Source organism: Neofelis nebulosa, chromosome 5, assembly GCF_028018385.1.
Source record: "Neofelis nebulosa isolate mNeoNeb1 chromosome 5, mNeoNeb1.pri, whole genome shotgun sequence".
Lineage (NCBI taxonomy): Eukaryota > Metazoa > Chordata > Mammalia > Carnivora > Felidae > Neofelis > Neofelis nebulosa.
This window is the reverse complement of record NC_080786.1, coordinates 60,753,202-60,775,190: the sequence shown is the minus strand read 5'-3', so window position 1 is coordinate 60,775,190 and position 21,989 is coordinate 60,753,202. Positions and strand designations below refer to the sequence as shown.

General features: G+C 38.2%; 1 pseudogene; it reads right to left on the bottom strand.

The window, feature by feature from the left end:
• Nucleotides 1–4,429: 4,429 nt before the first annotated feature.
• Nucleotides 4,430–21,830, bottom strand: LOC131513126 (large ribosomal subunit protein eL19-like; annotated as a pseudogene).
• Between the last annotated feature and the right edge of the window lie 159 nt (nucleotides 21,831–21,989).

Below are 21,989 nucleotides of genomic sequence, written 5' to 3'. Positions count from 1 at the left end.
CTGCCTTCATGGAGCTGACATTTTACTGATGGCAGAAAACAATAACCAGTGAACAAATAAAACAGGGTAAGGAAATAAGAAGGGTTTTATAAACGAGACTATGTAATAAGTTGACTGCCCAAGTTTTAAGTTAAGTAGATATTTTCATAATATGTTTCTAATGTATTTGCTTTTCTTGAATGAGATCTGCCAAATGTCTGCCTCAGGTTCTCTCCTATAGAGCCTGATTTTGCACTGTCAAATGTTTTTCTTCCCTGATTTCATGCTCTGCATCTGGTAGGTGGTACTTGGGTTTCAAAAGGAGAGCATTTAAGCTCCTTATAGAAGAGGGAGTAGCTTTCTGGTGTGGATTCAAGCTGAAAATCCCCTCTTTCCTCACTTCCAGGTTCAAGAAACAGTTGCCATAGCACTTTCAAGATTAAAACCTGTAATCTTTACCTTCATAAAACTAACTCAGTAGTTATTATAGGTCCATATCACAAAGGTTAGAAGTTTCTGGAACATATTTATAAAATATAAATATATATATATTAAATAACATAAGTATGAAATCATTTTCGTTGCCAAGCTATGTACAATCTTTATGATTCAACAGTCCATAATCTATGTGGGATAAAAATATTGTCAAATAAATACCCCTTGAAAAAGTCTAATGCATCACATACATATCACATATACATTTTTTTTTCCTCCTTGAGGCAAAATGGCCATAGTAGTATTTGGGGGGAACTTTGGAATTGGGTTTCTTGACTTCACATAGTTATAATTCATGGTATATTTTAGGGTGAAGAGTATGCTATATCGGGCAGTGGGACCTAGGGGTCAAAGACCTGAGATTTCTGTTTTGGGGTGAGATTTATAGAATTTCATAAATTGCATAATAATGATCTGGAAAACTTGAAATACACAGAGAAAAATTAGGCAGATTTCATTAGAAGTCAGTGATTTGGACTTCTGGAAATAAGGTATTTTCTCACTGGATAGCCTCAGACCATTGAGATACACCCAGTGTGCGGCTGACCCCTGAGCTGGGGATCCTGAGACTGACTCCATGCATAGGATGGAAAAGTGGGCCTACTATAATCTGTTTGTTTGTAAAGCAGGTTTTTTGTTGTTGTTGTTTCTGTTGTTGTTGTTGTTGTTTTCCCCCCTGCATTTCTCTTTTTCTGGCTTCATGTGTGATCAACTCTAAATAAAGTCTGAAATTCTAGAGGTCAAAACCTGTTTTTTTTTCTTTCTCTTTTTGATGCTGATGGTATAATATAACGGAAATGAAAGATGAGACATTTTACACTTTCTAAAATTGTATTTTTAGCTTGTCACCTACCTCAATTCTCTGGGGCTTCGATGTCCTCACCAGTACAGTGAAGGGTTGGACAAATCTTATTTTAAGTCTTTATTCCAAAGTCCTATGTTTGTAAATCTTAGACTTCTCAGTGAAGACACATTTCTGGAATAATGTCTTTTGATCACCATTGTCCACAAGCGGTTAGAGTTTTCATAAAACAAAAATTCCAGGATGTGCCTCTCACTAGGATCTTACTCTGTTACCTTGTCCTTAATGTATTTACAGTTGTCTATTTATAGGTTTGAGATTCAATTTTTTTTTCTTAATGTTTTTATTTATTTTTGAGACAGAGAGAGACAGAGCATGAGCAGGGAAGGGGCAGAGAGAGAGGGAGACACAGAATCGGAAGCAGGCTCCAGGCTCTGAGCCATCAGCACAGAGCTCGATGCAGGGCTTGAACTCACAGACCGTGAGATCATGACCTGAGCCGAAGTCGGATGCTCAACCGACTGAGCCACCCAGGTGCCCTGAGATTCAATTTTTAAAAACAGAATACATATAAAACATTTTACTCTTGTGGCAGAGACCTGTATCTGGTGATTTTTTAAAGTTTATTTATTTAGTTTTGAGGGGGAGAGGAGGGGCAGGGAGAGTGAGAGAGAGAGAAAGAGAGAATCCCAAGCAGGCTCCCCATTGTCAGTTTGAAGCCCAATGCAGACTTTGAACTCACGAAACATGACATCATGACCTGGGCCAAAATCAAGAGTCAAACATTTAACCGACTGAGGTGCCCTAGTGAAGATTTTTGACCATGACTTCCTCAGTGTAGAGCTACTGCTGGACAGTGGTGGACGAGCTGGGGACCACATTTCATCCATCATTGTATTTATCTGAGTGGGCCCTTGCCATTGGTTCCCACCCATGGAATTTGAGTGGAGGTGAGTGTGTCACTTGTGAGCCCAAATGATTAAGAAACAAGTGTCCCTCTTTCACTGCTCTATTTTGTACCATCTAGACCTCAATGCTGAAGATGTCAAGCGCTGACCCTGGGGGCTTTACTTAGATGACAGAGCCTTTGTTAGCCTGGGTGCCTCTGTTACTGTGTGTTGCAGATCCTCTCTGCTGCCCAAGCAACCAGGAACACCCACTGGCATTGCAACGTGACGTGAACAAGAGTTACAGTCTCACTGACATTGAAGGGGTTGTTAGTGACAATAGTTAGTTAATTTGGTATTTTTAATGGGGTGTTTTCATAACAAGACCCAAAGTATGTGGAACAATTTGAAGTTGATAGCAGCAGCAGCAGCAACACAAACACAGCAGGCTGGAAGGCGGGAAAGTTTGTTAACCTGTGGAAATATTTAGTACAATGGTTGCTTGTAATAACTTCAAAAGTAGACCATGTGTATACTGACCCAACAGCCAGCCAGAGACTACATTCACATCTCTCTTAAACTTGGTAGACTGCTTGGTCTATTCTCAGCATATAGAATATGGGCAGAAATGCCATGTGTTACTTCTGGTTGCGGTAGTTACAAAGCAAGTTTCTCTCCTTTTCTTTCTCTTCCATCCACTCTGCTGGCTGTATATCAACACTGTATATGACCATGAAAGTCTTATAAGACATCTGGAAGATGGCAGAGGCTCCATCAGCCTGGGTTTCTGAATGATTGCATGGATCACATCTGTCTTATCCTCTGCTGCCAGCACTGACCATGGATTGCCACACTGGACTCTACTGGGAGCAAGAGATACATCATATAGTGTTAAGCCATAGGAACTAGGTAACTAGGTATTTCACTCCGTGAAATAATACAACTTTGTTCTTAACACATGTTTTCCATGGATTAGCCCGTGGTGTATGTTTTCTCATCCTGGTGCCTGACACCTGGTAAAGTTCTGGAATGCTATTTCAATTTTCTTAGTTCTGTGAAAGAACTTTAGGATTGATGTTCCAGTGAATTTTGCTATGCAAATTGCTCAGTGTCATAGTAAAAATATATCTTCATCAAAAGAGAGGAAAGGATGTAAAATTCAGAATGGGGTGCTTTGCTGACTGCTACACAGCTGTCTTTAATGAGACCCTTTCCATAATAAAAAAGCAAAAAAGCAGCCTTTAACTTCTAGTTACTGTGTGTGTGCGTGTGTGTGTGTGTGTGTGTGTGTGTGTGGCAGAGGTGGGGAGCTAAAGGTTGAGGGTATCTTCTTTAAATCTTTGTCCTAAACAGACTTCTGACTGATATAAAAATTATACCTACTTGTAAGGGATGAGGGCACAGGCTTGCTAATGATCTTTAAAAGCATGTTCTCGGGGCGCCTGGGTGGCGCAGTCGGTTAAGCGTCCGACTTCAGCCAGGTCACGATCTCGCGGTCCGTGAGTTCGAGCCCCGCGTCAGGCTCTGGGCTGATGGCTCGGAGCCTGGAGCCTGTTTCCGATTCTGTGTCTCCCTCTCTCTCTGCCCCTCCCCCGTTCATGCTGTGTCTCTCTCTGTCCAAAAATAAATAAAAAACGTTGAAAAAAAAAATTTAAAAAAAAAAAAAATAAAAGCATGTTCTCAATGCTTCACAGAAAATGACAGAAGAAAAGCTGCTCTGAGGAATTCTCCGTAGACATTTGTGGAGACCAAAACAGATTTTTCTTTTGGATTATATATGCATATTAAATTTGAAGTATTTGTGTACCATTATTCATATCCTTATGTCCATGAAAGTATACAAAGAAAAATTGGGGCCAGTTAAGTTCCTATTTAGTAATTAACTACAGCTTACATTTATAGAGATCTTACTGTCACTGAGAAGTGCATATACGGTATTTTATGTAATCCTCCTATCTCTGTCCCACCCTTTATAAAATGAGAAATTTGGAATCAAAAGGTGAAGAAACTTTGCTCTAGGATACTCATGGAGTATAAATGGTAGAATTAGTACCTGAACTCTGATTCTCTGACTCCAGATCCCACCTCTTAGTCGCTAAGCCAGCAATTCTTATACTTTAACGTGCATCAGATTCACCTGGAGGGCTTGTTAAAACAGACTGGGCTCCATCTCCGAAGCTTCTGATTTGGTAGGTCTTGGTTGGGTCCTAAGGATTTGCATTTCTAACAAGTTTCCAGGTGATTCTGATGCTTCCAGTCAGGAAAGCTACCCTGCGAACCCCTGAAATAAGGTAGACTGCTTCTCTTCTGTGAAGGTTTCTTTAATGGTCAGAATAATCTGATATTCAATAAAACAGTATAGAAGCTACAAAAATACAAGATTCAATGAAGAAAGAGGCCAATGAGAAAATATTATGTTAAAAATTCAAATAAAAAAGGTAAGTGAGGGGTGCCTGGGTGGCTCAGTTGGTTAAGCATCCAACTCTTGATTTCAGCTCAGGTCGTGGTCTCACGATTCGTGAGTTCAAGCCCCCCATCAGGCTCTGTATTGACATCGTGGGGCCTGCTTGGGATTCTGTCTCCTTTTCTCTCTGCCCCTCCCCTGCTTGCTCTCTCTCTCTCTCTATCTGTCACTCTCAAATAAAAAAAAATAAACTTAAAAAAAGTAAGTGAATTATAAAGATGATGTCTCCTTATTGCATTAAGAATAAAAGCAAGACTCTGCAGCCAATATTCAAGGTCTTCCATAATTTAATCCCACATTTCTAGACTAATCTTTACTCACTGGTGCTTGGTTATGTAGCACATCTCCAATCTCTCACTTTGGGTGGGTGACTGTTAAATCTGCTTCCTCTACCTGGAATTGTTTTCTATCCCCTCCTGCAAAATGTCTGTCAAAGGTCTAATTTTGCTTCAAGACCTAGTTCAAATATTTCCTTTTCTAAAAATGTCTTCCAAGTTTCTCTCAATTGCTACTTCTTTCCACTAACTCTCCCCTTATATCGTAATAGTCCACCATCATGGAACAGCGGGCCCAGGAAGACTTGCATAGTTTTAATTGTACCATAATGGAGTCTTATTCATCTTTATGTTTCCCATAGGACCTAGGACTCTGTTGTATTCTGGCAGTTGCTCAATGAGGAGACCTCGAACTGAAATAAATAAAGAACTTTGTTAGAGCCAACAATTCAGGTATGTTTGCCTTATCAGTCTATATGAGGTCCTCAAAGTTGTAGATAATTGTACACAGTAAGATGTGTTTTAACTGTAATAGTGACAAGAAAAAGTGGCCTAAGATGACAAAAGTTTATTTCTCTTTCAAGTAAAAGAAGTTTGGAGGTTGCCAATTCATGGTTGAGATAGGGGTTCCATGGCTTTATCTCTATGGTATTGTGTCTTAGCTGAGGCTGCTACAACAAAATGTCATACACTGGGCAGGGCGGTGGTTAAACACATTTAATTCTGACAGTTCTGGAGGCTGAGAAATCCACCATCAAGGTGTCTTCTTTGGTAATGTGATTCTGTTCTCTACCGGCTTTTAAGCAATTTTATTAGAACATGCTGTGGTTGTATTTTCACTGTGTTTATCCTGCTTGGGGTTGTTGTCCTTATTGGACCCATCAGCTTAGAGTTAATATCAGATTTGAACATTTTTGGCCATTATTCTTCAAAAACTATTTTCTTTCCTCTCTCCACTTCTGTACTGGAATTACAGGCATGGTAGACTGTATCACATCCCTCCACAGGACACTGCAATGTTGTTCATGTTTTTCTGCATGCACTGGTTTGCATAGTTTCCATTGTAATGTCTTTGAGTTCATTAATCTTTTCTTCCGTAGAGTCTAATCTTCACTGAGTTCCATCCAGTAGGATTTTTCATTTTAGGTATATTTTTTAACTCTAGGAGTTTCATTTAAAAAATATCTTCCAGGGGCGCCTGGGTGGCGCAGTCGGTTAAGCGTCCGACTTCAGCCAGGTCACGATCTCGCGGTCCGTGAGTTCGAGCCCCGCGTCAGGCTCTGGGCTGATGGCTCGGAGCCTGGAGCCTGTTTCCGATTCTGTGTCTCCCTCTCTCTCTGCCCCTCCCCCGTTCATGCTCTGTCTCTCTCTGTCCAAAAATAAATAAAAAACGTTGAAAAAAAAAATTAAAAAAAAAAATATCTTCCATTTTCCTCCTAATTTTATTTAGGTTTAATATATTTATTTAAAATCTTGAATGTATTTTCATAGCTGTTTTAAGTCCTTGTCATCTAAATCTATAATCACTGTTGTTTGGGGGTCTGTTTTTTTATTGATTGATTTTCCTTTTACTTATGGGTCACATTTTCTGCTTTTTTTTTTTTTTTTTTTTTTTTTTGCATTTGTAGCACTGTGATTGGATGCTGGGCACTGTAATTGTTGTTAGTATGTTGCTGTGATTCTGGACTTTGTTGTCTGACTTTAAAGAGAATTGAATTTTAATAGTCATAAAATTACTTGTAGGTCAGATTGATCTTTTTGAGATCAAAGACAGAAAATTCAGCTATATACAGATGATAATAACATGAAAGCGGAGAATATGATTTGTATAAAGAAGGGTTCAGTCTTGAAAGAACTTCCGGAAACTGCTGACCAATTGCTTTTTCTGCTGGTTGTTCAAGTCATTATAAATATTTACATATTTAATTCTATATCCTCATTTTCTTTCCTTGTCTCTACCATGCCACCGCTTCTTGGAAGAAAGAAGCAAAAATATGGAACTTGGTAGTGAAAGTATAGATACATATTGTCTCCCATTGCCTTGTGCAATGAGTTGCTGCAGTTGAGGCAGCCTCATCCTTAACTTGATTTCCTTACGTTTATATCACCTTGAAGGGTTATACACGTGCATCCTGGAGAACAAGGAGATAACTTTAGATATCTTTGTAAATATTGACTTTAGCATGGAGATAATCATTTAAGAATAGATGGAATATGACTAAGTGAGTTCTGCTCTGGTGCCTTTTCAAAAGATTATAAGAAGAACCCTTTATTTGATCAAATTATCTAGAGATTATGGAAGAAAGAATTTAAAAGTTGATGTGTTTGAGCTTTCTCAGATATACCAAATCATAGCATATATTCTCAGCATACATTCTCCTCCTTTTAGAGATTTGTAGAATTCTGTGATTTGAATTTGACTAGTATATTTACTTACATACGTATTATACCAGTAGGTTAGGATAAAAATATATCAAAACTAAAATAATGCTGAAAACATCCATTTCTATATGTAGGTGTTCAAAGGAAAAAGTAATGTTATTTATCTAAGGCATTTAAGTAAGTCACTTACTAATTTATTCATTCTACCTACGTGATGATGAAAAGTTAACAGAGCAGGTTACCATAGGAATTTAAGCTTTTTCAGATTCAATTTAAATTTCCCCAAAGTATTTTATGTGTCAGCAAAATTAAAATAAGAATGAGATTTTCCCTTCAGAAGTTATTGGTATAGGATGCCCCAAATATGTGAATTTGGTTGGTTCAGCTAAAAGCCACAACAAAAAGGTATTTTTTGTTAAAATATTTAGTTGATTACTTCTTGATTGTTAGGTTAATGTTGCAATTGTATAATTCGTAGCAATACTTCTCCAAGTGGCTGAGACTCTATGAAGTCAAACTATTTTCATAATAATATCATGAAGCTATTTGCCCATTTCACTCTAAGTCTCTTATGAGTACACAGCAAAGCTTCCATGGGCTATAATACGTATGCCATTGCAACAGATGGAACAAAGAGGCAGGTATAAGGCTATTGATGTCATCAATTAATAAAGGCATAAAAGAAATATGAAAAATATAAAGACATACTACTGTTCTCTGAAACTTTATTTCAAATTGGAAAACACAGTTTTTAAAATAAAAATATATTATTTATGTAAATGTGTAATAATTTTATTACTGCCATTTTTAAATGAATTTATTTTTAAGTGCTCAGTTTTATTTCCTAAGATGACAAATATCTAGCTCTTTGGTATGCTAAACGATTAAGTATGGAAAGATTTCTTCAGACCAAAAAGTTTGAGAACCCCTAGTATATATTTATATAGGCCATAATGGCATAAGACAGTTAAACATTAAACAACAACAACAAAAATCTAGGTGACTAATGGGAGGGAGATGGGGAAACATGAGTCTGGAAAAACAGGAATATATGACACTGTGAAAAAGACACATCACAGTCAGAGATATGGTCACAATGTGGATAACTATTTCAAGTATTACAGTCCCTCCTCAATATTTTTCTCACATCAGAAAAGGAAACAGAATAGCTCTAAAGTCTTTTACATGACAGAACAGATGTACTATAGAGCAGAATATAGCCGTAGGGAGGGCTATGGAGAATCAACGTAAATTAAAAAAAAAAACAAAAAAAAAACCATACATATGTGTGTGGATGTGTGTGTGTGTGTGTGTGTGTGTGTGTGTGTGCGTAGATTGATCTACTATCTATCTATCTATATATCTCCCCCTCCTGAGAAATTAGAAAATAGAAAATGTTTTTTAACAGAACATGCATTAAGAGAAAAGCAAAACTCATTTCTATTTTCCCAGTGTTTGCAGAGATCTTTGCAAGGTAAATGAGAAATTCATGAAATTCAAGTAATGTTTAGTCAAGGCTCTTTGGCTATAGAAATCTACCATGCTGAAACAGGAAAGGGGATTTATTTGAGAATGCAGGGATATTTTGGTTACCCAGGGAGAAACTGCACCCAAGTTTCTGGAGGGACCAGAACACAGAAGTGACCAACATCAAATCTTCAGGATGTTATTAAATTATTCTCCTTCCTTTTAAAATATTATAGTTCCACATCTTTGCTTCTCTCTGGGATCTTAGTAAATTCATGTGTCTGTAGATTGGTGTTTGTGCTGTCTCATGCATGTGGTTAAATAGGTCTCACATAAGTTTTCATGTTTATAAGCCAAGCCATCATCATTTTAGTCCAATTCCAAATGCTTAGAATAATCTGATTGGCCCACTTTAGGTCATATGCTGAGCTCTGCTCAGGATAGTTATTGTCTAGAGTTAGTTATGAGCTGCTGCTCATGAAAGAATATGTTAGCTCTCAGAGAAATGCCTTGTAAACTGGACAAACACTGCCTTTCAGTGGAAATGAGATATGTAAATATATCTAGCAGATTTCTACTTATCTATAGGAAACTTAGTTACCCTACTCAGTATTTCAGCCAATCACTCAGGCAGTCACAGTGCCTCATGATTTCAGTACATGATCACCACAGTTTCAGCAATTGGTGTAAAGACTCTTTTCACAAATAACGTTGTAAGATGACTGTTTTGATAGAAATCTCCTGGACAGTTTTCCTTATGAAGCTCGAAGCTCTCTAAGCAATTGCTACATTGTAATGAAATTTATTTCCTTGAGCCCCAGACTCTAACCTAAGTTAATCGAAACATATATATATATATATATATATATATATATATATAAATATATATAATGGGTGCAACCTGAGAAAATAACCGTGGATATCCGTAGGTCTGCACTGGAAGCATAGAGTTGGCTTTTAGCCCTAGGATCAATTGCTAAAGTAGTATTCTGTCCAGAATGCTCTCTGTTGGATCATCCCATCACTGTTGGTGATGTTAGAACTACATTCAATCACACTCATAAAATGGAAAGCCTCAAGGCCACCCCTTCCCTGCAGACTGAGTCAGTGGGACATGGACCATCTGGTCTGACATGCAATGATGGACCTCTCCTAGAACAGTCAAAACACGGATCTGTTTTCTTAGTAATACGACCCACTCCCTATGAGTCCTACCTAGAGGGTGCTGAGAAAATGTGATACCCAGCTCTTCTTTGGCCACATACTCTGTCTTTTATTCCTCTAGCTAATGGGAGAAATTAGAACTAGAATTCAAGGTTGACTGTGTCTGATGAGTACTGTCTCACGTGTGTCTCTATGTAAGTTCCCACTTAATTAAAGGGGAAAAAGTAATTTCTGTAGGTCCACTCTTGGGATTAGAAAGTTAGATCTTAATTAGACTAATTTAGTAAGTAGGGCAATATGATGTGTGCTGCAGTTATAGTTCTTTTTATAAACAATTCATTTGAAATCTCACTCTCAATGCTTATCATGGCTATAACCAGAAATGATTTCTTCTAGTCTTTAACAGATCCTAAGGTCCTAATTTGATGATCTCAAATTCCCTGCCATCATCTAACATAGCCAACAATGGATGTACTCAAAAGAATACTTACCCAAATGTTGAAATTGGGTGGTGGTATTAGGAAACAGGACCCAACTCCCAGACCTTCTCCTGGCTGGTTGCCTATTGCTGCCCTAGATTCAATATCACCCTTAGAACCAGGCAAGAGAGTTTGGGTCCCCTGTTATAAACCTCTTCTGTCTTTGCTATCTCTCCAAGGAGTCAAAGTCTGCAAAACCAAGGGTTATGCCCATCCAAAGCTTGGGACTCTATCTTCTAAGCCAAGTTCTGGATACCTGAAAGCCCACAATTCACTTTCTAAACAGCCCAAGCCTACTTCCAACATATATGTAGGGCATTCCTAGAGTCTGTTTTCTCTGGGAAATAATGCGCAGCTATAGGGCCCACTCCAAAACCCAAGGAAGGGCCAAAGGACTGGTTTTTGCAGGAACATAGATGGAGCTTAGATTTATAGATTGAGATAAGCATGTAACCAGATCCTTCCTAGGGTGCGGTAGAGGCAGGAATAGAGGAAAAAGGAATGAGTTACCTCCTTTAGGGCACAAGGGACTGGCTCTCCTTATGCTGTCATCTACTGTTACAGAAACCCAGTGAATTCAAGTATTGTAAACTCAAACCTGACCTTTCAGGTTATTATGAAGGTTTATTTATTGCAGTAGGAGAATAGACATATTTTCTTTAAATTATTGGCTTGATTTATAGCTTTATTACTTGGGCATATGGTATGTGGGCCTCCATTTATATTCTTTCCAGGGACTAACAAATGTTAGGGGTCAGCATGCCTAGATTCTTAGGAGTTTCCAGAAAAAATGCAAATGCTTTTTTAAGAGATGACTTTTTGCCCTAACTCTAAAGTATTTGTTTGAGAGGCTAAGCTGGACAGGAAGAGACAAAAACGAATTCCTCTGACAACTTAAACTGGAATCAGATTAGGCAGCACAGCCTGTTTATGTCTCTTCCAAGCCCAGAGCTACATTTCTTCTCTTTATAGTCAATCTTCAAACGCAAGGGAAGGTGAATCTAAGGAAATTCCTAAAGAAGGGGAGTGGAAGATAAAGGGTTCACTTTAAGACTCAGAGAACATCAGACTAAAACCATCTCTAGGATTCTTGTATCTGAGACTGACCGTGGCCCCTGAAAGACATTTTCTCTATCTACACCTGGCTATGGTTTCTTAGTGAAGAGACACGGAAAATTACCATCGAGATATTATTTGTATTTCTTGGGCATTTATTAGGTTAAAAAACTATAGGTTGAATATTTTCTTCCATGACTCATATTGCTGTTATAATTAAGTCCAGAACAAAAATCACTTTCAAGAGTTGTCATAGATTGGCACCTAAAATTGGAAGACCTGAGGCTAAGATTATTGCACAAGAGTAGATTGAGAAATGTTCTCGAGCAGTGCCCTTTAGAGAACCATGCTTCGGTGAGATCAGCGTGTGCCCAGGTGTGCCCTAACTTATAAATACAGCCTTCAGTGATGCATCAGCCAGAGCCAGGATTGCTGTTTCCCAACATTCAAGTAGCAGCATGAATGCTAAAAATTCAAATTTCTTACTGTCCTTCAACTGGTAAATTAATCCTGCAGTATTTCTTTATTATTATTATTCAGCATCTAGGTATCTCACCATTCATGGAATTTTATGGAACCTAATATGAGAGTACAGTTCAGATGTTAATAAAGTTTGTAATGGCAATATTATTCACCACTGATCTTCTGATCAACTGCCATGTTTTCTGGCAGGTCAAAATGTGGGAACATTAGCCATGTGGTCTGTTTTCAAGCTTGATCTTATATCCAGCTATGTGGCAACGTAAGTCCTCATAACGCCTAACCTTTACAGGACTCACCCTGTGTGTAAGCAGGTTAGGTGGCTGCCTTGGACACATGATTTTGGAGGCTGCAAACCCTCCCTATTTCCAATATTTTTAAACATCTACTCTGCACCCACTATTGTACTAAAACGTTTGCTGAATGCTAGAGCTAGGAAGACATAGACTTTGCTTTCCAACTCATTAGTGCTGTGAAAGTAGCAGACGTGGTTGACTTGCCAAGGTTGCGGAACTCTTGTAGGAAAGGTGCTCTTTGTCATTAAGTAACTAGGTCTCTATGCTGCCTGTGTTAAAAATGCAAACATGGAAGATAAAACTCACTGGTCTATTAATATCTATATTAGTTAGGTAAAGGCTAAGCTGCTATTAAAAATGTAGGTCCCAAACATAGTGGCTTTACAAGATCCATCAGTTCTTAGGACATGTCATTATCTGTATGAGCAAAACTAAATGGCAGATAAGTCCATGTTCTGGCTCGAGGCAAGGGAAAAGAACACGTGTTGGGGACAAGCAGTTTTTTTTTAAAACCAATGAAGAAGACATTGCACTTACCACTTCCACTCATATTCTCTTGGTGACAACTAAGTCACATCCCAGAGTCAGTTGCAAAGGAGGCTGGAAAATGTAGTCTTAGCTGTGTAGCCACAGACCCAGTTTGCACTCGATTACTATAGAAGAATATGAGTATGGATTTTGATAGACAACTAGCAGTCTCTACCACAGAATCATTCAAAAATGTCAGCATTTTCTGCATAGTCCATTCAATGCAGTAGCTATTGCGTTAGTAAAATCTTGAGGTTATGGGATATAGAGCAGGAATATTTTTAACAGGGAGAGGGTGAATAAGCACTCTGCAGACTACTTGAGCCTGATTGTGAGTTGAGTGTGCAGACAAGACTACAGTTGCCTAAGATCAACTTGGAGACACTATGAGGGATCCCCGTGGAACAAAGCAGAGCAGGTAGTAGGATAAGGTCAATATTTTCCCAGAGCTGTCTGCCAGCACATCAGTAATGATAATACGCACACATTCACTTTTTGCAAACCATGTTATACCTATACTTGCCTTTCCGATTGGAAAAGTAATATAGGTACGGACATTACTTTTGGGTGTTTCTTTATGTAAAATTGTTTCAGTGTTATCAGAAAAATCATTTTAAATCCATGTATCTACACTTGAGAGATTTCATACTTTTTTTCCCCTTTTTGATATCCTTATCTGGATTTTTTTAAGAAAAACTTAAACACAATGAAGATTATAGGCATATATTTATACTTATTCATTAAAAGTTTTTGAAATGCTTGTTGTTTCTGGGATTTGGTAGTTATGTGATGATCTGGCGCCACCCAGCAGACCAAGCAAACATTGACTTTGTTCCCTCTTACAACACAAGGCTGAGAGCGGAGCTAGCAGACAGGAAAGCATTCCTGGTGGTGAACTGAAGCAGCTTCCACCAAAACAGCCTGTCTTGCCTGTTCCACTAGGCAGTCAGGCCATTCGGAAACTACTAGGAGAATACTGATCTTTTGAATTAGATTATTATTTTTTTTTAACTATTTTTTAAGTGTATTTATTTTTAAGAGAGAGACACTGAGTTGGCAGGGGCAGAGAGAGAGAGGGGGACATTGGATCTGAAGCAGGCTCTGTGCCGACAGCAGAGAGCCTGATGTGGGGCTCAAACCCACGAACCGTGAGATCGTGACCTGAGCCGAAGGCAGATGCTTAACTGACTGAGCCACCCAGGTGCCCCAGATTCTTATTTTTTAAATGCCAAATTCTACACCCCAAATTAGAATTTTCCCACCTTTTACAATTTCCATTTCCCCCCTTCTTTTCAAGAATAAAGTTGGGATTTGGCTCTTTATTGCCACAACTTAAAGTCCTTCTTTAAGTCCTCCTTAAAGTCTTAAGGAGAAACATCTTATTTATGGCACTGTAGTTTAGATTTCCCTAATATTTGCCTCTTTTCCACACACCCTTTCAATTTCCTGAGTTCCCTGGAGGGTACCTCCATTGTATAAATTATAAAGAAAAGTGTATTAAAACTTTCTACTCTTTGTTGTGAAAAATATAAGTAGGCTTTTGCCCAAATTGCCTTTAAGTATCATTGCATTCTTCTTTATAAATGTATCGCTTTTCTAGACCCTTCACACAGTGCTGTTGATCACAACATAGTATCAAGGGCTAATTATCTCTGAAGATGTCACTTAGGTCAAAAATCAACATAATACAAAGGAAACTATGATAATCTCTCCGGTTGGGAAGAGTTTATTGGCCACTTAAATTGAACAAAGGGCCTGCTCATCTTTCTTATAGCTTGTAGTAGACTTTTTAATTATTGGTGACACCAGTTATTGATTTCAAGTCAGACGTTCCTATTCAGCTTAAAAGTCAAGGTCCCCGAAAGATTAACTTCTATTAACTTTTTCTTCACCTGTACTTCTCATTCAGTCTTCAATTCAGTAAGATCAGGTTTCCATCCCTTTTCTTCATGAAAGTCATTCTGTTAAAGAGTCTGGAGAAATGTTCCATTCTCTAAATACAAGGAATGTGCTTCAGTCTCCACTGTCTTGTAACATTTAGCTCCCCTGAGTACTATCCTCTTTTTGAATTCATGTCTCTCCTTGGTTTTCTTGACATACTTTTTTCTGATTATTATCTTGTCCTTTCCTTCTTTGTCTCCATCACAGTTTCCTCTTCCTCTACCTACTGACACAGAGTTCAAGGGTCTGTATTTGGCCTTATACTTGTGTCTTGGTATCTTTCAACCATTCCATTGACATCAGTCACTGTGACTATCTCTGACTTTAACTATTCAGTTGCCTATGGACATTTCCCACAGTGTCTCACAGATAGCAAAAGTATCCAAAGCGAATTCATTGCCTTTCTTGTCAGTTGTGATTCTCTTCCTTACACTATTTTGATGAAAAACATCCATCCAGTCTCCCAGCAAGAGTCCTTGAAGATTCTAGGAGTCTTCCTATCGCCACTTCCTACCTATACCAACCATCCAAGAACTAACTAGTTTCTATGAATGTTAGAAACTAAATACATCTCCAGTTTATTATCTTTTCTCTACCCCACTTCTTTCTTCATGAATTCAGCCCATTATCATCTCTTACTAGGTAACTGTAATAATTACTAATGAACAGTCAATCTCTCTCTCTCTCTCTCTCTCTCTCTCTGCCTCCTTCAAAACTTCTTTGACAATTCCATCAGAGTGGAAACTGCAAATCTGATCTTATTATTTCCTTATTATAAAGTTGTTCTATTAATTATTGGCCAAAGGATGTTGAGAAATATCCTACTAAAATTATAAATTCATCCATTGCTTTTTGCAAAAATGTTAAAGCCTCCTGTGAATTTGTGTATATTTCTGTAAAGTTGTGCTTCACTTACTTTTAAGCTCCATTGTTGGGAGCATGCACATTTAGACAAATTAGATCTCTTTGGTTAGTTGACTTAGTTATCATTATGAAAATATCTTTGGTAATACTCTTTGTTTTGGAGCCTACATTATCAGATATTAATATAACCATACTAACTCTGCTCTGATTGGGGTTTACATGGTATGTCTTTTTCTATCCTTTTACTTTCAAACGATCCATGTTGCATTTAAAATGCAATTCTTGTAGAGAGACCATTATTAGTATTTGTAATTGCTTTCTTAACTATTACTAATTACTATTAGTAATCATTTTTAATCCCTCTGACAGTATCACTTTTTATTTGGCAGGTGTGTTCCATTTACATTTAATGTAACTATTGGTATGGTTTTTATTTTTTAACACATTTATTTACTTTTTTAAATGTTTATTTTTTTTAATTTTTTTTAACGTTTATTTATTTTTAAGACAGAGAGAGACAGAGCATGAATGGGGGAGGGTCAGAGAGAGAGGGAGACTCAGAATCTGAAACAGGTTCAAGGCTCTGAGCGGTCAGCACAGAGCCCAATGCGGGGCTCGAACTCACGGACCGCGAGATCATGACCTGAGCCGAAGTCGGAGGCTTAACTGACTGAGCCACCCAGGCGCCCCTTAAATGTTTATTTTTAAGAGAGAGAGCACGGGTGGAGGAGGGGCAGAGAGAGAGAGAGAGAGAGACAGAGGATCTGAAACATGCTCTGTGCTGACAACAGCAAGTCCAATGCGGGGCTCGAACTCACTAATCTAAGTCATGAAACCTGAGATCATGACCTGAGCTGAAGTCAGACGCTCAATGGACTGAACCTCCCAGGTGCCCCACTATTGGTATGGTTGCTTAAAGTTTAACATCTTACTTTTATTTTCTATTTGTTTTTCCTATTTTTCCTTTGATCTTACTTTCCTGCTAAATTAATCTAGCATATTTTAGTATTCTATTTTATCTAACCTGTTGGATTTTTATTTTATCTTGTATTTTTTTAAGTAGTTGCTCTTGGTATACATCTTTAACATATCATATTCTATCTTAAATTAATGTTATTTGGAAGCCCACCAAATTATAATTCCAGTATCCCCATTTGATCATTTTTATAATTCTTATGTATATTACTCTTACATCTTACACCCCACAATATGAATGTTGTTTTGCTTTAAGTAGGCAGATGTCTTTCAAAGAAATCAGAGGAGGAAAAATAATTAGAGTCATATTTATCTCCTTATTTATCATTTTTAGCATGCTTCAAGTCTTCCTGCAGATCTGAATTTCCAAATGGTATCATTTTTTTCAATCCGAAGAAATTCTTTCAGCATGGCTTGTAGTGCATGTTTTATGGCAACAAATTCTCTCAGCTTTCATTTATTATTTATTTATTTGTCTAAAAATATATGCAATTTACCTTCATTTTTAAAGGCTATTTCTGCTAGACATAGGAGTCTAGGCTGACACTATATTTTGGTTGTTTTCTTTTAGTGCCTTAAAGATATCAATCCATTGTGTCTGCCTTGCAGTCCTTCTAATGAGATTGTTATTTCTCCGTGTGTGTTACACATTTTACTCTGGCTCCTTTTAGAATTTTTCTCTTTACATTTGGCTTTCAGTAGTGTGACAGTGATATGCCTAGGTGAACTTTCTGTGAATTTTTTCTACTTGCGATTCACTGAACTTCATGGGTTTCTCGTTTATGTGCTTTTAATCATGAGAAAAGACATTTCAGTCATTATTTTGTAAGTTTTTTTTTTTCTTGCCCCATTAATTCTTTCCTATCCTTCTGGGACTCCAATTACACATATATTTGACTGCTTGATATTGTTCCATAGGTCAACTAATGCTTCTGTTTGGTGTATTTTTTTTTGCTTTGCTTTTCTTTTTATGCTTTACTTCTCAGAAAAGTGAGAATTGAAAAATAATACCTTTTTTTTTTTGAAAAATAATACTGTTTTTTGTTTGTTTGTTTGTTTGTTTGTTTTTGATCCAGAAACTTTCATTTCTTCTCTCAACTGTTGGCTATAGTGAGGAGATTATTCACATGTCAGCAAGGATTAATTTGACTGGGACTGAGTTGCAGCTCACTTCTGGTCAGCCCAAGCCCCAACATTCAGTTCCCTAAGGAAGGGCTAGTATCTTCGTTCTTACCAGGATTTGATGTGGGATTTCAGGTAACTTCTTTGGTTTCCTCCATTTCAGGCATAGGGAGAATGTGGGAGATGGGACAGATTGGTATGTTTTCTTTCTGTTTTTCAGTCCTGCCTTCACTTGCATCTTTCTTAGTAAATGTGGGAGGGGGTACAGATAACTTGCTGTGTTGAGCAAATCATTGTACTTGATAGTTTTTCAGACTCCCAAACTTCCCACCATTGCCAGTAGCTCAGCTGGCTTTGTGTCCACCCAGTTAATTTCTGGATCTCAAGCAGCTGTCTTCTCTCCCTGCATCCAGACTACCCAGGACACACTATTCTCTTATGAAGGACTCTTTCTCTGGAAATCAGTTCATCAAGACTTTCATGTTTCCATTGTTCTTTGATAGTCCCACAGAAGTATGGTTTTTGAATTATCTGTATATATATATATATTTTATGTTTCCATGGGAGCTAAGGTTTTCTATGTCATACTTGGAAGCAGAAAGTGCCTAGAGAAGTTTTAGGTATTTTTTTTAGACTCTACTCAAGTGTTACCTCTTAGAGGTCTTTACTGAACTTCTCTTTTGAAACTAATTTTTCTGTTGTGGCCCCTGTATATCATCCTATATTGTCAGCTGTGATTCTTTAGAATACCTAGTTGTTTATAGGATCTATCCTTCTATACGATAGTAAAATATTTGAGTCCAAGGCCTCATTTTGTTTATCCATTTAATGCCAATAAATAGTGTAGATTCTGCCTCACAATAGACACATAATGCATGTTTGTTGACTATACCATATTTTCACATATATACATATATACACATATATATGTGTATATATATATATATATATATATATATATATATATAAAACTTATTATCAAATTGGTTTCCATACAACACCCAATGCTCATCCCAACAGGTGTCCTCCTCAATGCCTATCACCCACTTTCCCCTCTCCCCCACCCCTCATCAACCCTCATTTTGTTCTCAGTCTTTGAGAGTCTCTTATGGTTTCCCTCCTTCCCTCTCTGTAACTTTTTTTTATTTTTCCCCTTCCCCTCCCCCCCTGGTCTTCTATTAAGTTTCTCAGGATCCACATAAGAGTGAAAACATATGATATCTGTCTTTCTCTGCCTAACATTTCACTTAGCATAATACTCTCCATTCAATTCACATTGCTACAGATGGCCAGATTTTATTCTTTCTCATTGCCACGTACTATTCCATTGTGTATATAAACCACAATTTCTTTATCCATTCATCAGTTGATGGACATTTAGGCTCTTTCCATAATTTGGCTATTGTTGAAAGTGCTCCTATAAACATTGGGGTACAAGTGCCCCTATGCATCAGTACTCCTGTATCCCTTGGGTAGATTCCTAGCAGTGCCATTGCTGGGTCATAGGGTATATCTATTTTTAATTTTTTGAGGAACCTCCACAGTGTTTTCTAGAGCGGCTGCACCAGTTTGCATTCCCACCAACAGTGCAAGAGGGTTTCCATTTCTCCACATCCTCTCCAGCATCTATAGTCTCCTGATTTGTCCATTTTAGCCACTCTGACTGGTGTGAGGTGGTATCTCAGTGTGGGTTTGATTTGTATTTCCCTGATGAGGAGTGACATTGAGCATCTTTTCATGTGCCTGTTGGCAATCTGGATGTCTTCTTTAGAAAAGTGTCTATTCATGTCTTCTGCCCATTTCTTCACTGGATTATTTGTTTTTTGGGTGTGGAGTTTGGTGAGACTATACCATATTTTCGATAGCCTCCCTGATCGTGAATATGCTGGAGTTTTCTTGTAGTTGTTCTTGTTGTTGTTTGTTTTGTTGTTGTTTTTCCCATCATAGGAAATTCTCTTCCTTTCCTTTACCTAGGAAACTCCAGTTTATGCTTCAACATCCAGCTCAGTCAATCTCATTTTAGTCAGACGTTCCTGATCTTTGAGAGCACTTATCACATTGTATGGGAATTTTAATTATGTCCCCATCTCCAGCCCTAGAGTACAAGCTATAGAACGTACTAAAAGGAAGTAACTTACAATGGTTGAAAGAACATTGGCTTCAGTTGCAGATGGACTGGGGTTAATATGGACCAGATTTGTCCTTAAAATTTTTGAAATCTTTACCTAATTTCTTAAGTTTTCTGAAACTGCCTATGTACTATGCCTGACACATAATGGCACTCTATAAATGGCAGTTATCACTGTGTGATATTAACAAAATATTTGTTGTTACAAAGTATTCACAAAATATTTATTGAGTGACTGAGTGAATAATAGCTCTAGTGATTTAATTAAACTTTCAGCAGCTTTTGCTTTTACTTGGATTATCTCTGTAAACTACTTTTTCTTATGTCTGAGATTTGCTCATTTTCGTCAGTTTAACAATGGCTCTCAATTAACTGTTTCTTTATAGGTTTTGAATGAAGTCAAGTTGGCCTGTAATAATCCCTGCCTATTTAAGAAAAATTTATTTATGATGTCTCACATTCTCAAATTTTGCTGAAAGTTTGCAATTATCAGATATCTAAAATTAAACCTTCTTTCATGTGCTATCATAGTTCCTTAGACCAAAAAAGAAGGGTTTGTAGTAAATACCAGCCAGTTGTGATAATAAATGCTCATTAAATCTTTATACAATTGATATGTACATATTTCATAATAAATTCACTAAGTGTAGAAAATATTTTCTATTTAATACAACATATATTACAATTTATGACTTATAATTTTGCTTTCTTTCTGTTTTTTCCCCTCTGTTTCAAGTTTTTATTTAAATTCTAGTTAGTTAATGGGGTGCCTGGGTGGCTCAGTCGGTTGAGCGCCCGACTTCGGCTCAGGTCATGATCTCACAGTTCCTGAGTTTGAGCCCCACGCGGGGTGCTGTGCTGACAGCTCAGAGCCTGGAGGCTGCCTCGCATTCTGTGTCTCCCTCTCTCTCTGCCCCTTCCCCACTCATTCTCTGTCTCTCTCTTTCTCTCAGAAATGTATAAATGTTAAAAAAAATAAATAATACGGGGCGCCTGGGTGGCGCAGTCGGTTAAGCGTCCGACTTCAGCCAGGTCACGATCTCGCGGTCCGTGAGTTCAAGCCCCGCGTCGGGCTCTGGGCTGATGGCTCGGAGCCTGGAGCCTGTTTCCGATTCTGTGTCTCCCTCTCTCTCTGCCCCTCCCCCGTTCATGCTCTGTCTCTCTCTGTCCCAAAAATAAATTAAAAACGTTGAAAAAAAATTACAAAAAAATAAAAAATAAATAAATAATATAAATCCTAGTTAGTTAACATATAAGGTAATATTGGTTTCAGCAGTAGAATTTAGTGATTCATCACTTGCATACAACACCCAGGACTCATTACAACAAATGCCCTGCTTAATACCCATCCCCCATCTAGCCCAATTCCCCCAACCTCCCTCCATCAACCCTCAGTTTATTCTCCATAGTTAAGACTTTCTTGTGGTTTGCTTCCCTCTCTCCTGTTTTTCCCACTTCTTCTATGTTTTCCTCTTCCTCTTTGGACAGAGTGTGGATGATTTCCTCCTTCTTGGCCTGGAGCCATTCTTCACAGCCCTCGTGTGCTTTCATGGTCTTAGATCTGTGGGCCTCAGCCTGGTCATCCAGAAGCTTCTTGCAAGCCTTGTCTGCCTTCAGCTTGTGGATGTGTTCCATGAGAATCTGCTTGTTCTTGAACATGTTACCCTTCACTTTCAGGTATGGACTCTGATACATGTGGCGGTCAACCTTAGATTCATGGTATCTTCTGAGCAGGCTGGCCTAGATTCTCATCCTCTTCATCAGGTTACCTTCTGAGGCTTCTGAGCATCGGCAGTGCCTTTTCTTTTAGAAATGCCCATATGCCTGCCCTTCTGGCAGGCCGAAGTGTTTTTCCAGCACTGAGCCCAGGAATGGACGGCTGCAGGCTTCTGGATGACCAGCCCATCTTTGATCAGTTTCTGGATCTGATGATGGGACTTGGCATTGACAATTGCATTGGTATCATTGGGGTCCAACCAGTCCTGCTTTTTGCCCACAGTGGAGGACACTGGAGGCAAGCCTCTTCTGAAGCCTGAGCATACTCATGGGTGCAGCTGCAGTGACAAAAGGAAAGCTAAACTACATCTTCTTTATCCTTTCATCAATTGATGGACATTTGGGCTCTTTCCATAATTTGGCTATTGTTGATAATGCTGCTACAAACATCGGGGTGCATGTGCCCCTTCAAATCGTATTTTTGCATCC